The sequence below is a fragment of the Theropithecus gelada genome, chromosome 15, assembly GCF_003255815.1.
Source record: "Theropithecus gelada isolate Dixy chromosome 15, Tgel_1.0, whole genome shotgun sequence".
Classification (NCBI taxonomy): Eukaryota; Metazoa; Chordata; class Mammalia; order Primates; family Cercopithecidae; genus Theropithecus; species Theropithecus gelada.
This window is the reverse complement of record NC_037683.1, coordinates 85,733,706-85,748,406: the sequence shown is the minus strand read 5'-3', so window position 1 is coordinate 85,748,406 and position 14,701 is coordinate 85,733,706. Positions and strand designations below refer to the sequence as shown.

At 43.2% G+C, this 14,701-nt stretch overlaps 1 pseudogene; it reads right to left on the bottom strand.

Annotated features, from left to right (window-relative positions):
* Positions 1–9,980: 9,980 nt before the first annotated feature.
* Positions 9,981–10,587, bottom strand: LOC112607740 (annotated as a pseudogene).
* Positions 10,588–14,701: the final 4,114 nt, after the last annotated feature.

Below are 14,701 nucleotides of genomic sequence, written 5' to 3'. Positions count from 1 at the left end.
ACCCCACTCCATCCTGGTTGACAAAAGCAAAACTCTGTGTCAAATAAAAAAAAAATGTCCCGTCATGGTGGCTCACTCCTGTGATCTCAGCACTTTGTGAGGCCGAGGTGGGTGGACACGAGGTCAGCAGTTCAAGACCAGCCTGGCCAGCTTGGTGAAACCCCATCTCTACTAAAAATACAAAGAAATTAGCCAGGCATGGCGGCGGGCACCTGTAATCCCAGCTACTCGGGAGACCGAGGGAGAGAACTGCTTGAAGTCAGGAGGCAGAGGTTGCAGTGAGCCGAGATTGTGCCACTGCACTCCAGCCTGGGTGACAGAGTAAGACTCCATCTCAACAAACAAACAAACAAACAAACCCCAGACAATAACAAGTGTTGGTGAGGATGTGGAGAAATTGAGACTCTAATACTTTAGTTGGAAATGCAAAATGGTGCAGCCAGTTTGGAAAGTAATCTAAGTCTGACTGGGATTGAAAGAATTTTGTTCATGGCTCCTCCACTAAATGGCTTAGGCTCACACTTGGCCTAAGGGCTGTGCTAAATGATTGTGAGCTCTTTGAGGTGAACTACTCTTAGTAGCCCCTTGTGTCAGACGTGGTACCCAACACTTAGTGGGCACTAAATCAGTGTTTTGGGGGTTGAATGCTAAAGCACCTATAAGAAGTGACTTCACTAGATCACAACCAAGTCTCAGAAAAGGCAGCACCACCCTATTCCCATTTCCAGCTGTGCTGCGGTGTTATGTGTACCTTGTGTTGACAACAGGGAACTCTCAAACACTCCTTAAAATACAGTCCCAGTTCAAGAACAACCTTTCCCGTTCATTGCTTTTCCACTCCTCCTTCTGCCCATCTCACCCTGAGCAGATTACTTAAATACCCTGACTTGTCTGGGGTCCAACAGTCCCACGGGAAGAATATGACCTTTTCCACAATTGTATTTCAGGCCTATGTATGTAACAGGAGGTTAAAGTTGAAGTTCTGATAAACCTCAAGATGTAATTGTGAATTTGCAATGTGTGGTGCCACATCACCATGTAGAGAGTTTAGAGGGAGTGAATGAGAACTTGTTACATGATTCTTACAACCTCACAGATCACTTTGAGAACAGGAATATACAAGACTCTAGAATAGAGGGGAAGGCATTAGATGCAGAGGCTATCTTCGAAGAAAGTTAGACTCTTTACCACATGCCCTCTTCTGACAAATCTAGCATGGCGATGGATTCTTCCTTTGAAAATCCCAGAAGACCCAAGATGTTTCTCTTGGGAGTCCGTGGGTGCTCTGGACTTGGGTCTGACTCCTGCCAGAACAGTAATGGGTAAAAAAAAGTTTGCCCAACTGCTTTGGTGGCCATGCCAGGAAGGAGCTATTGCCTTCCTTGAAGATGGCAAAAGCTTTCAAAGTTGATTCAGCTCATGGATAGATAAGTGTTTCCTTTGGGCCGGAGGTGGGCCACACAAGACTCAGAGATGGCAAAGGGTCATCTTGGTTCCTTTCTAATTGAGCTGCCATGAGGAGGGCAGGATCGATGGTACTGAAAAGCTGGGGCAAATGCCAGGGACTGGAGAAACCATGAATCATATACAGAAGAGAGTAACATCTGCTCAGCCTCGCAAACTCGAGGAAGCAGAGCCCAGCAGGGGACTTCAGAAAGCCTACAAAACCACTCCACGAAAGAAAAAGTCATCTTTAAACATTGCCAGGTCCAAAAAGCAGCATGCTAGCTTTCTATGGTTCCAGTTCAAGCAAGACCTCTTCTTTTCTTTCCGTTTTCTAATCTTCTTTTTCTCCACCAACCCTAAAAGGCACTCGAAATGGCTAGCAAGTTAGAATCGGGGGCTGGGGGGAGGAGAGAGAAAGTTATTTGGCTGTTGACCCTCAGGATCATTTCTACCCTTCTTCCATGCTGAAATTCTGCAAATCACATCCCCTAGATGCCCTTGTTAGGAGCCTAGAGTGAGGATTTGTCAACTGGGGGCATTGGTAGAAAATGAAAAATGGGAAGAAGCCAATTTTTTCCTCCTCTGGTAATGCCTGCAGCAGCAGCAACAGCAGCAGCAGCAGCAGCAATGGACAACTCCAGGCTTTGGCGTTAACTGACCTTGAGCAGCACTGGTAGTGGTGTTGGCAGCATCGCTGGGAGTGCAGCCTTCTGGATTTCTGCTCAGCAGAACCAGCAGGTCCCACAGCAGCAGCAGTCCCATCTCTAGCAGTTGAGCAGCAAGTGTGGGGTTATGAGCTCTAGCTCACAGCTTCCTCATCACTTTCCTTCTTTTGCTCCTTCCGCCTTTTCCCTTTGGAGCCAATGTGCTGCATTAAATCCCTCTCTCTTGACATCTCTACAGCAGTAGCTATTTTTCTGACTGGACACTGTATGATACACTTCCTTTTTAAACTGTAAGTTTCAGCTTAAAGCAGGATCAGATGACATCTGGGGAAAAGCAAAGTTAGATCAAGTTCAACATTTTAGTTTGTTTTGGAGTAGATATTCTAATTGATGAATTAACTATGTTTGCCTTGTAAAGTGACGCTAGGTCTCAATGTTGCATAAGAGTGAGCTGTTAAGTCATGGGCCTACCAAGGGCTAGGAAGATCACCTTTATGGAATAATTTTACAGGAATAGTAGGAAGCTACTATAAAATTGTGTTTTGATTGTGTCATGAGCCATGCTTATGTAACATACTGTTTATATATGTAGACATGTGTATTGAAGAAGTGGTCTGTCTTAATGACTAAAGTGAGACAGCAGATTCTAAGACTGTATAGTCACCAGGCTTTAAGATGACCCCCAATGGCCTCTTTGTATTCATGAGCTTGTAAAATGCCCTCCCACACCGAATAGGGCTGACTTGTGTAAATTGATAGGATATTCTGGGGGGAATAAAAGACACTGCAGCTTCCGCCTTGCTCTCTTGTGGATCCCTGGCTCTGAAGAAGGTCAGTTGCCTTATCATGAAGACTTTCAGGTAGCTTACGCAGATGTCCATTTGATAACAAAGTGAGGCCTCCTGCCAATCGTCATGTGAGTGAGATCCTCCAGCTTCTATAGAGACAATGACAGCCCCGGCAAACATCTTAAAGAGATCTTGAACCAAACTCACCCAGCCAAGTTCCCTGTGGATTCCTGATCCACAGATAGTATGTGAGATAATCAATGATGATTGTTTCAGGTCTCTGAATTTTGAGCTAATTTGTTATGCAGCAGTAGCTAACTAATACAGGATAAGAGAGGCATTGGTTCTAGGTATAGGAGACAGAGCAGAGTGCACAAGGACTAGGTGCTGGCCCTGCCACATGGTGGCTATTGATCTGATTCACACCTATACAAACCGGTAAAGTGAGTGTACCTGGTGAGCCCTATGGGACAGCCTGCAATAAGTGATAATGTTGAGGGAGACCTCGATGCACTCTAGACAAGTAGAGAAGTGGATCAAACTTTTATCGGAGACTATCTTCAGAGTCCTTCTACTACCTTGTAACTCCTCCCAGACTCCCAAGAGACATTTCAACTTACCCTCTCCTGGTGCACTGCTACCCCTCTTTTCTTTATCTAGCTTGATAAACCACTTCACATCAACACACCCTGAGAGTTGGCTATGAGCAAGGCCCTCAAAGATCAACAAACCACTATTCCTCTCCTGAGAGAGCCTTCCATTTATAGATTACTTTGTGTTGGGAATATATTGCATTTGCCTCTAACCTCAAAGGTAGAGGTTAATTGCAGTCTCTTTCAGTGGGACCTGAGATTCTGCATTTCCAGGAAGCTCCCAGGTGATGTTGCTCCTCCTGGTCCTGAGACCACACTATGAGTGCAAGGAACTAAGGGACTCTGCAGGTGTAGGGATAAAAGATAGAACAGAGTACCCAACAAATGCATGCACTCTCAGGATGAAAGAAATTCAGTGACTCAAATCAAACCACGTGTATAGAATCTGGTTCAACTTAGGTCCAGGATCTGTCACAGTCACCATGAATGAAACCTGCAGCATGGCTTGGTCTTGTGTGCCCCTTGCCTGGGAGACTTTCACAGAGAAATAGGCAGGATAACAAGAGGGCAAACAATTTCCATTTTGTTCAGTGCATAGATCAAATATTCCAGGTTGGAAAGGACTTTCAAAGTCTTCTTCAGTCACCTAACTTGTGGTTGAATCACCCCCCTGTCATCCCTACCAAGGCATTATTCAAGCTGTGTTCAGATATTTCCAGTGATGATAAACTCGCCCTTCCCAAGACAGCTAATTTCTTGTTTGGGCAGCTGTGATTGCAGAAAATTCTATAGAACGAATAACATTTTTTTTGTCTCCAAGTTTCCAATGACTTTCTGAATGTCACCTTTAGAGTCATTTAAAACAAATTTGTAGGCCTTTATATAAAGATGGCTCCCTAATCTGTATCAAATTTTCCTTTCTACAGGTCAAATATCACCAGTTTCTTTACCTGATGTTGCTTTGTCATGCAGCTTGGTCTCAGATGATTCTTACATGGTCCCACTGAACATATTCCAGTGTTTCCATTGGAAAGAAGAGACTCTAGATGAAGCGGGGAGAAAAGCAAAATTTAAAGGCAATTTTCTAGCCATAATGAGAGAGATGTGTTTAAAATTCAGGATACTGAGTTCTAGAGGGTTCTAGCCACATTGGGTGAGGGCCATGCTTACTCTACACTCCTGAGAAGTATACTTAGCTTTAGGCTCCGTTTACCTGAAATATGCAGGCCCAGGTGACCACTTCTCTCACCTGGATCAGAATCACCTGGGGTCCTTTTTAGACAGGACCTAATCTCACCTGGATTAGAATCACCTGGGGTCCTTTTTAGACATGTTGATTCATGAGTCTCAGCTTGGTCCTATGAAATCAACAGCTTTTGTTTGTGGTAGGGACAGCATAAACTACCTTTTTTTTTTTTTTTTTTTTTTTGAGTCGGAGTCTCTCTCTGTCACCCAGGCTGGAGTGCAGTGGCGTCGTGGTGTGATCTCCGCTCACTGCAAGCTCCACCTTCCAAGTTCAAGCGATTCTCCTGCCTCAGCCTCCTGAGTAGCTGGGACTACAGGCGCCCACCACCACGCCCGGCTCATTTTTTTTTTTGTATTTTTAGTAGAGATGGGGTTTCACCGTTTTAGCTAGTATGGTCTCGAGCTCCTGACCTCGTGATCCTCCCTCCTCAACCTCCCAAAGTGCTGGGATTACAGGCGTGAGCCACCGCGCCCGGCCGGAAGCTGCATTTAAACAAACTGCCCAGGTGGTTCCACTGAATACGAAGGGGGAGAACCATGGTTCTAGCCTGTACTCTCAGATCTCTACTTGTCTTGCTCTTTATTGCACCAACTGAATGGGAGTAATAGGAAAGCTCAACAAAGAAAAATGTCAAATGCTTCAGGAATTCTAAGAGGAAGAGCGAGGAAGAGAAAAAGATGGAGAACAAAAAGGAGGAGGAAAAGAAATCAAAACTTTCATTCCTTTTCTTATAACCCAAGATCCCCACTGTCCTAATCCTGTAGCTCCTGCGGGTACTTAAATTTGACCTCAGCACCAGCAGCCTGTGGGTGTTGGAGTGAAGGACCTCGCGCTCCCTCTAGAGGCCGACAGTAATAAGGGCAGGGAGAACTGAAGGGTAGTTGAAAGCGAGGTGAAAAGAGACGCTTGCTAACGAACTCACTTGGCATCATTCACTCTATAGCCTTCTAGTGCATCCGTTCTCAAAGTGTGGCCTGGGGGACTGAAAGAGGGGTCCACAAAGTCAAAACAGTTTTCATGATAATGCAAAAATTTGCCTTTTTTACTCTCATTGTGAATATACAGAGATTTCCGGAGGCCACATGACATGTTGCACTCCCAATAGATGGAATATAGAAGCAGATACGATAATCCAAACTTTTTAAAATTAAACCAGACATTAAAGTTATTTTAAAGCAATGTGGTTGGGCGCGGTGGCTCACGCCTGTAATCCCAGCACTTTGGGAGGCCAAGGTGGGCGGATCATTTAAGGTCAGGAGTTCGAGACCAGCCTGACCACATGGTGAAACCCCGTCTCTACTAAAAATACAAAAAAAAAATAGCCAAACGAGGTGGTACATGCCTGTAGTCCCAGCTACTCAGGAGGCTGAGGCAGGAGAATAGCTTGAACCCAGGAGGTGGAGGTTGCAGTGAGCCGAGATGATGCCACTGCACACTAGCCTGGGTGACAGAGCAAGACTCTGTCACACACAAAAAAAGTTACTCTTCTAATTTTTTGAAAATACAGCTATTTCTCATTTTTTAAAAAAGTTATTTGTATTAACATATAATAGATTTGTTATTGTTACTTATAAGTGAATGAATTAAACATTTTTTAACTTCTAATATGGTAAATATGTAAATATAATCGACATAAACAAAAACTCTGGAGTCTGCAATACTTTTTAAGAGAGGTAAGGGGTTCTAAGTTTAAAAAGTCTGAGAATCACTGCCTTCAAACTTGGCTGCCCGTTGGACTCAACATAGGAAGCTTGAAAAAAATACTGGTGCCTGGATTCCATGCCCAGAGAACCCTATGTAATTGATCTGGTTTTTAGCCAGGGTATTGGAAATTTTTTAGGCTCTGAGGTGGTTCTAATGAGCAGCCAAGGCTAAGAACCACAGCCCTAATCTAAGAATCTTATTGATGTCAAAACAAACACGACCATGGCTAAGGATAGAGAAAGCAAATATGGTCGATAATAGCAAATACGGACAGAAGAGCAGGGAAGAGTGGACTATCATGTTACCCCAAAAGTACAACTGGATAAGGGGGATATTTTGTAGCTCTAGTAATCAGACAAAAAGTTTTTCTCCTGCCAAGGATGTTGGGTTTATTCATACACCACTGCTTCACCAGATGGGGAAAAGGAGACTAGATTAAAATGCCACCTAGGTGAGGATTTGAGCAGTTTGGGAGACATAAAGGAATAAAATCTGTCCGCACAGCCAGACCTCAAACATAGGAATCAAGCCAAAGAAATAGGCAGAATGCTTTTCTGGTTCTAAAGAGTCCAGGTGAAAGCTAGGGGTGTGAGTTAAGGAGGGGGATTCAGGCCCATCAGGAAACACCCCAGGGTGTGAGGGACACAGGTGAATTTTTATAGCCTCCAGCCTCTCTCAGAGGATCAATTCTTAGCATGACAAGCAGGTGCCAGGGGAGGAGGAAGTATAGCTAAGTCCTTGGGCTTCAGTTGGGTCCAGAGCTACGAAAGTGAAAGGGGTGATGATCAGACAACAGCTCTCAAGTTGAAAGAGCTCTCAAGCTGTCAGATAACCTGCTGCTCTTCAAAAATTTAAATGTTGCATTAGGTTTTTCTACACAGATATGCTCAGATTAGGCTTTGAAATTAAACAATTCAATTCAGTTAAACATTTAGCTGTCCACTAATTTACAATCATCACAGCTACTATGAAGATGGACTGTCTCTGGCTGGAAAGAAGATAAAAGAAAAGAGAAGCTCATAACAATAGTAATAACCAATATTTATTGAGTATTTACTATACCAGGTAATGTATTAAGAACTTTATGTGCATTATCTCATTTAATCTCTCAAGAACATGGCTAGGAAACTGAGGCTAGGTGGAAGCCCGCCTCCAAGATGACCACCAAGAATCTTATCTCCCTGGAATTCACACCTTCACATAGTCTCTTTCACATTGAATCAGGGCTGGTCTGTGTGATCAATGGTATATGAAAGAAGTGACAGTGTGTGACTTTCAAGGCCATATCATAAAATGCATTGTGTATTCCATTTTTATCTCTTGGATCACTTGCTGTGGAGGAAGGTGGCCGCCATATTGTGAGGACAATCAAACAGCCCTGTGGAGAGGCTCATGTGGAGAGGAGCTGAGGCCTAAGGTCAAAAGCCAGCATTAACTTGCTAGTCACATTAGTGAGTCACCTGAGAGAGGCCTCCCCCAGCCCAGACAAGCCTTTAGATGATCATAGCCCCTATGAACATCCAGCAGCAACCTATAAAAAACCTAGAGCCAGAACTGCCCAGACAAGCTGCGCCCAAATTCCTGACCCACAGGATCTTTTTTCTTTTTCAGTGTTCCTGACAGAACTGAGTTCACACTGCCCATGGCAGTAGCCTTCATAATGTACCATTCCTTACCTTGATTTTTATCCTTCCCTGCTCATTCTTCCAGTTCCCTTTCTCCTGTGTCCTGGGATTGCCTCCCATGTTCTACACCCCAGTTCTTTCCTCAGGCTCTGTTTTTAGGGAGAACCCAAACTAACACAAACATCATGAGAAGCATGGCTTTTTAACAGATTCACATGATGTCCTATTAAAAGCATACTAAACAAGGAGTTTAAACTTAAAGAATAAGTTCATCCCTGTAAGGTTTTGTTGTTGCAGCTGTTTTTCCTGGCTACTGAGAAAATAGATTTAGAGATTTCTGAAAGCTTCACCCAAATTGATGCGCATGACTCAGTTTGATTTCATTGGTGTTTGTTACAATTTTCTTTTTTCTTTTTCTTTTTGTTTTTTTAGAGACAGGGTCTCACTATGTTGTCCAGGCTGGTCTTGAACTCCTAAACTCAAGTGATCCTCCCACCTCAGCCTCCTGAGTCACTGGGATTAGCACAGACCACTGAACTTGTCTTTTGTTGGTAATTTTCAACCGTGAGTTTTTCCCACCTGCAGATTCTGACCTTGGAACTTTGTTGTTAATAAAATTTCTCCCATCTTCAAGGGCAGCTGCCCTGACAATTGGGCTTTTGGCCGGCATGGCCTGTCTAGTCTTCCTGGAGTAAATTTTGACTGGAAACCAGGAATAATCAAGCTTTTAAAGAATAATTTCTAAAGAAAGACTCTAGCTATTTCTTGGCTCTTTTCTTGGGTCACTATAACATCTTTCTTTGACTCTTAGCCAAGTCATGAATATTCTCTTGATGTCCTTGGTATCCCAGTTTTGGTCTGTGTAAAATATTACTGAATATAATCTGAATATAAAGATTTCTAGGGGAAGCTGTCAGAAAATCATGTTAAGATATACATATCTGCCCTACTGAAAAGCTGGATTGCATTGAGTGAAGTGAGCACAATACTTTCCAACAGCTGTCTCCAAAGGTTCTCACTAGGTTGACTTGAAATCAGTCATTGGGGGTGCAGTTATAAGAAACAGTTACTAGAAACAGTTATTCCTAGGGTGATCAATTCATTGTGGTTTGCCTGTGCCCCTTCCCAATTTTCGTACTAAAATCTCCATGTCCCCAAATACCCTCAGTCCTGGGAAACCAAGACAGTTGATGACACTACACATTTCTGATGGTTATGTTTACAGATTAGTTCACGGAAGCCTAATTAATCCTTGATATAGCTGAAATTTAGTCCTGGATCATGGTTAAGATAAGGAAAAGATGAGATGTCAATATTGCACAACGAGCTTATTCAATAGTGCTGTGACAGGGTTGCATAAGAAAGAAAGGAAGTTCCTCCTACCAAGAGCTGGTCTAGAGACAGCTGTGGGCATGGGGCCACCACCTGGAAGGGAAGAGGGCAAGGGAGCTCTGAGTGGAGAGGGAAATGGGAGAGCCGGTACACAGGTCTAGGCAATGTCACTCAACAGCAAGATGGGGAGTCTCTGGGTCAGAGAGTTCTGAAGAGCAGCAGGTCTGTTGGAGTTTTTAGTAGCTACAGGATGTATCTTATATATGGTGAGCGGGTGTTGGGTGCAGTTTTGTAGGGTGTGCAAAGAAGTCAGGCTCTAATTGTCTAAAAATAGGCTTATAGGGGCTATATTTAAAGTAATATGTGTAAAAATTTGAATTGGGGTTGGTGGGCTTCGAGTTCATGGTCCTAGCCTGCTACGAAGAAGTGAACACATGAGGACCAAGAAACAGGGCCCATCTTTGACCCATTTGCATCACATATGCATTCAGATTCCTTTTCATTTGTTTGTTTGTTTCCAGTTTCCAGCTTTATTGGTGAATATCCTTTAGAAAACAATGATCAATCCTGTTGCTTCCAAGTCAATGGAATGAAGAGCCATGTCCAGGGACACTCCAAGCAGTGCTGAAGGAGACTGCTGCTGTGTCCACCTCTTGTTCATAGGCCCAGTCATAAGCACAAGACTTGTAATCAACCCGCTCTTCAGGTTAAGTTTTTCCCACCCACAGAATCTGACCTTGGAAATATGTAGTACCATCAACTGTCTTGGCTTCCCAGGGCTGAGGGTATTTGGGGACATGGAGCTATAAACCATAGGCTGATTTATTTTTCAGCACTTTTTACTGAGTCACTGCCATGAATGATGTCCCTGCCAACCTGAATGCAGAAGTCCCTGCCAGTGGTGCCTGGCTTAGAATCCCCTGGATTAGTCTCCCCAAGCATCACTCAGCCTGTCTCCACTACACTCAGCACCCCCTCCATGGCCATGGCTGGCCCTGAGTTCATGCACTCCACCAGCCCAAAGAGGAATGGACAGTCTTTCAGGTCAGGGTAGCGCTGCTTCAGGTGTTCCTCAGAGGCCCAAAGGTGGAATCCCTTCAGCTCAAAGTGCCTCATGACATTGCTCAGCAGGCCCCACTGTACGCTGTGTGGCCTCATGGTGATGAAGATGCGCTCGAGATTGGACATGGTCTGGGAAGCTGGTGGGGCAGGCAGTGGCTGAACTGCAGGAGCTGAGAGCTGCAGTGACCTGCACCCAGATTTCCTGTCATAGGCATTAGAACACATATTGCCCCTGCTTCAGCCTTGGCAGCGAGAACAAGAACTTTCCTCTGCAGATAGCCCCCGCCTCACTCCTTCCCATTCTTGTGCTTCCTTCTTCATACACCAGTGATGAATTTCCCATGACTTGGGGAGAAAAATCCAACTGGAATTGGAAGGAGATAGTAGTGGTGGTGGTGGGGGGGTGGTGGGTGGAGAGAATGAGTTAGTGATGAATCATGAATACTTAGGTAATATAATGGGACAGGCTTGGGCAGGAAGAAGCAGTGGGGTAAGACAGTTGATGTGAAGAACAAAAATGTTCTGGGAGATGTAGGTCAGAGCTGGGCCCTTAAGTCAAAAGCACCGACACTGTAGAGATGAATATTGTAAAGAGCTTTTATTTTAATTCGGACTGTCCCCACATCCAACCCCCCATTTTAATTTGCAGGAATTCTGCACCTTGTGTGGTGTCGGTGAGATGTGGTAACTCAACTCTTACCAAAGAATATCAAGATGAAATCTTCCTCCTCCATGTCCATCATGGAGGCAGAGGCACATGACCCAAGCTGGCTAATCCAATGCCCAGGGACCAGAGTTGAAGGGCAGTTAGCATCTTTCACCATGTGCCACATGGTGATGGTACCCAGTGATAGCAGAGGCATTCAGTACTGGCATGTCCTCTGGAAGTGGAGAGCTGATTTTAGATAGCCCCAGTCAGTTGCTGTTACTTGCATCAAAGAGTCCTGATTACGTCATGACCTCTCTTTGATCCAGAAGCTGTACGTTTCTACATGTCTTCAGGTAAGCTCAGCTCTGCCTTCAAATAAAATAGAGGCAAATCAGATACCTTTTTTCCCCTTAAAGACAAATTCCTTCCAAGGATTATCAATATATTTATCAATCTCTTCTCTTTATGGGCAGGAAAAAAGTCCCCATGAATTTAAAATGTGAAAATATTTTTATTGACCTGAAGATATGATAATTTTACGGAAACAAAATAGTTGTTTTCAATTATTGTCACAGCAAGATGCCTGTAAAATTTATATAATTGGATTGAATGGCACTGTTCATGACTCTTCAGATATGGACAAATCTAGTCATACACTCTGAAATTTGCAGAGACAAATCAATTTAATATGCTTTATTCACTTTCTAAGTTTAACATTGGGATATATTCCAATTGAATAAAACATTCACATGTGCTCTAATTTACATTTTGCCCACAAAATAATTTCCAATTCTGCTTCATTCATACCATTGTTTAGTATTGTGGTTGTGTTTGTCATTTCTTAGTGAGGACATAAGTTTCATCTATTACCAGCTGAATGATTTGACTCAAAAGGCAATTAAAAATCACACTCTTGGGAGGCCGCAGAGGGTAGATCATGAGGTCAGGAGATCAAGACCATCCTGGCTAACACAGTGAAACCCCGTGTCTACTACTAAAAATACACACACACACACACACACACACACAATTAGCTGGGCCTGGTGGCATGTGCCTGTAGTCCCAGCTATTTGGGAGACTGAGGCAGGAGAATTGCTTGAACCCAGGAGGCAGAGGTTGCAGCAAGCCAAGATTGTGCCACTGCACTTCAGCCTGGGTGACAGAGCAAGACTCCATCTCAAAAAAAAAAAAAAAGAAAAAGAAAAGAAATCCCATTCAACCTAGACAATGTTACCAATTGAGCCACAGGTCGAGCCCAGGTTTAATGTGAAAGGGGACCACACTGGGAGTAGGCATGAAAACTGAGAGTCATGGTTCATTGGACACCATCTTTGAATGACTAGCTCGGTCACCTGCTTTTTATTTTCTCTATAAAATGGATTAACTATTGCCGGACTGCCAATCGCTATCACTTTCAAGATATCTTCACTTAATAACAGGTTGTTGTAAGGATTAAATAAAGCATGGGAAAATTCTAGTGACAGAATTTGAACAGAAATAGACTCAAACTTGAAATGATACAAAGCTGGTGGGCATAGAAAAATTCTGGATCCAAAGACTTCAGTGGGTTAAAAGGATGGACTTTAGAAACATGCAATTCAATAGAGGTAGAAGACAACTCCAACAGCTGGATCTATAAATACTAATGAAAAAATTGATGAGTAGATGCATGACTTAATAGACCAATGTGGAAACGCATGAAAGGTTGAAGTAGATAACAAAACAGTGAGATATGAAGAACTGAAAATGCTTCATCCAGGTGTTTTTTAAATGCTTCAGTGGGACATAGTAGTTATCTTCAAATATGTGAAGACTTTCATACGCAGACATGGTAGACTTGTTCTTGAAAGGGGTACCAGCGGGTTAGAGGTGAAAGTCTGCAAGAACAATTTTGGCTGCTCAAGAGATATTCCAACTTGGCAAGAATGGAGAGAACCTTGGGACGTAGTCTTGAGCTGCCCATTACTCTCAGGGCTTAAACAAGATTGACTATTCTTTGCTGGAAATGTCAAAAAAGGGATTCAAAGATCAGTCAGCTGGCCAAGCAAGGTGATCTTTAGGGTGCCCTTCCAAACCTGAGATTCTAGATTTCTTTTCTTTTTTTTTTTTTTTCTTTTTTTTGAGACGGAGTCTCGCTCTGTCGCCCAGGCTGGAGTGCAGTGACGCGATCTCGGCTCACTGCAAGCTCCGCCTCCCGGGTTCACGCCATTTTCCTGGCTCAGCCTCCCAAGTAGCTGGGACTACAGCCCCCACCCGCCCACCATGCCCGGTTAATTTTTTGTATTTTTAGTAGAGACAGGATTTCACCGTGTTAGTCAGGATGGTCTCGATCTCCTGACCTTGTGATCCGCCCGCCTCGGCCTCCCAAAGTGCTGGGATTACAGGCGTGAGCCACTGCGCCCGGCCCCTGAGATTCTAGATTTCTAAGCCTTGACTCTTAACATCTGTCATGGAACCATTACAGCACCATCTGCCCAATTTCCCTGCTGATGATCTCACCTGACTCTGTAATCCTGGAAGAGGGAGTGATGCCCATTGACTTGTAGTTGGTTTACATAAAGCTAGAGCAAGCTGTATGGTTTGAATCACGTATGTGTCCATAGGAATCTAAAATAATTGGCCAACTGTAAGCAGTGTTGTTGAATTTCACATTTGGTGAGTATGTAAAATGCTTTGAATTACATTCAAACTTCCTAGGTTAAATTTAATATGTTCATGGGCATTCATTATTTTCTCGTATTTCCACAAGTTACAGATACCTTTCCAATGGACAAATCTTTACCTTTTATCTTCCCAGGAGCTGAGGGGATTCAAGCAAGCCATTTGGAATTTCATAATTTTGTGTTTTTTTCCTTGTAAAATTGTCTTCAGGAAGGAATTAAGTAAGCAATATTTGTTTGCATTGAGAATATAATTTTATTTACAACAGATCTGTTATAGAATTTGGGTTCAACTTAGGAAATTATTTTCCTCACATAAGAAAAAATATGTTCAGTTTCTTGCTAGAAAAATAATCATCTACTTTTTCTGTACATTTAAAATCATGAATTCTATTCTACTCGTTGTCAAAATAAAGTTAATTTAACTTATTTTTTCCTCTGCCCTTGGCCCTTTTGGAGGGAGACTTTGGTCATTCCACAGTAGTTCATTCAAGCTTTGGCCACTAGGTGGAGGACTGGTTAAACATTGGCTCCACCTCGCTGGCGTGCTTGCAATCTCACTTTGCACCTGAAAAACGCCGATTTTTTAGTCTTGTTATCAAAAGGCCAATTTCATTCACTTTAAAATAATTGTATTTATTCTAGCATTTGTCTCACATGGAAGTATATATATATTTTATCTGATAAATAATTTTCTATGTTGTCCTGTAAGAAAATAAGCCACTTGATAAAATGAGTTCCTCATCAAGGGAACTGTGCAAGCAGAGGCTAGACAAGCACTCGGCAGACAAATTAGAAACAGAATGACGTTTTCACTGTAAATACTTTCGTGTGTAGTGTTTTCTGAAAATAAGGACATTCTCTTACATAACCAGAGTGCAATGACCAATACCGTTATCTTACCCAGGGGGTGGGAGATTGGGGCCTGAGA